Here is a 2,245-nt window from a genome sequence, read left to right on the forward strand (position 1 = left end):
TTGTGAAACTTCTAAATTCTCTTTCTTTGAACTGCTGAGTGTTGCAGTGCAAAGTGATCAAGTATATTTACAAAGCACACAGAATTCAAAAATGAAAAGTTATCATATACTTCTTATATTACGCGATAAGCTATCAAATTTTTATTTAGAAGCATATTTCGATCTACTGCATGCACTTTTGGCAACTACCTACGCGTCTATCTATCTGGCGGCCTTCTTCTGGGTTCTTTCATGATTACCCTCTTCTTTTGTGGTACACCAAAATTAGCATGGGAGGGCAATTAGATTTTACGTATACGACTCCGTGGTCATGATATGAATAAAGCTGCAATCCCATCGCGTACGTCGTCAACCATTTCCAACAGACAATTGCATATATACCCCTAGCCGCGAGCGGGTTGGCGGCACTGGTATGCGGGTATGCGCTGCAGGTGGTTGACACGCCATATATTCACAGGAAGGGCGAGAACACTCGGGGAATTTTCGCATAGGAACGTTAGCAACAAAATACAGCACACGCAAAAGGCTGCGAAGGCGCTCTAGTGCTTCCTGCGTTCAACCAGTCTCTTCAAACGACTGTGATGTGTATCTATTTCCAAACTTATTTGATATCTCTCTCTCTATCTTCTTTCCGGCCCCTATTTCTCACTCCTGTACAGGGCAGCAGACCAGTTCTTCTAGTTCCACATCCATGTCTTTTTCTTTACTTTATATTTATCTCTCTCTACAGCATATCCACGGAGGGAATAATGATGAGCGGGGAACCTTCGGAGGGTTCCATCAATAAACCGTAAATCCTCTGTTCATACGTCGGCCAGTTCGACTGTCTGTCTGTTGTCTGCCCGTACGTCTGTCCATCAATCCGTCCAAACCTACTGAGTGAGTCATAGAACCAGGCAGTCACGTACCAATGGAGCCATGCATGTACAGACCCGCGGCTTAAGGAGTGTCGCCCCTAGAAGCTGATATCAGCTGCATTGACGCGACCATTGTGAAAAAATTGCCGCCTACATCTTTCCACGGGGAGAACTAGAGTAAATGCGTCGTAGAGTGGTGGAGCCATTGCGCAATTGTTGTGTGATTGGGTATGGTTTAGGAATGCTTAACTGTTATTTCCAGTTTATTATCCTTATTTATTTATTGAAGTCAAAGCGTATATTAAAACAAGGAATGGTGGACATGGTGTAAACCACCACCCACCATTGCAGTGGATTAATGTAGTGGGTGAATGATGTGAAACGTCCACCATGGTGTATCGTGCGCTGTGGTGGATGCTGCAGTGCCGGGAACGCTTGAGCGCGAAATGGCGTCAGAATCACCGTGATGAGCTGCCACATAATTAAAAGAGAATCGAATAAAAAACGATGTATAAACACCCGTCCCGTAAAAAATAGAAAAACAGGCTATCATAGATGATTGAACGTGCGACCAGTGGATTGCCATTTGGAGACACTAACAACTTCGCCGTGCTTTTTATGCTTTATTGCCTGTTCATGGGCGCGTAAATCAAACTACAAGCACAACAAAAACAAGCAGCAACACTTCGACAGAAACTAAAATTCCCTAAATACTACCAAGGGCTGTACTCTCGACAACCACTCAGGTACAATCTCCTGAGTTTTGTGTAGTTCAGCAAACTTGGCCTTACATTCACGGAAATACATTGGTGCAGGCCGTGCACCCTGATCGCAATGAAAACCCGCCATATGGGCCTGCCATAAACAGTAAAGCGCACATAGCATAATCAAATCAAAACGCATTCCCTCTTCGTCCACTATTTGCAGAAATCCTATACTATATAAATTTAAAGTTAATTCCTTCTTTAACGTCATTTGAAGTACATTCCAAAATTATACTGCCTCCCAACAATGTAAGAAAACATGGTCTATAGTTTCCAGTTTTTCACAGCTAAGACAGTTTGTTCCCCAAGGTGAGTAAAAACTAAGGTCTGCTTCTAATGTCTTGAGAGATAGTGTACTTGTGTGAAGCTCTAAAAAGGAGTTCACGACAGGAGCCACTTGCAATCTCTTCACTCATTTAAGCACATCTTGCCCTTGATCACCAGTGTACATGGTACGGTACAGGGGTTTCGGTAAAACATCACACACATCTTTTTCAAGTTTTTGCTAGTCACTGAAAAACTATTCATTGAAACATCAAACAGATAAAAACCGTGAACTTAGAATAACCTCTTTAGGATGCCCGCGGACAGCACCGGCCATGTCATTCGTGCTAACCACATATC

Source organism: Rhipicephalus microplus, chromosome 6, assembly GCF_043290135.1.
Source record: "Rhipicephalus microplus isolate Deutch F79 chromosome 6, USDA_Rmic, whole genome shotgun sequence".
Taxonomy (NCBI): Eukaryota; Metazoa; Arthropoda; class Arachnida; order Ixodida; family Ixodidae; genus Rhipicephalus; species Rhipicephalus microplus.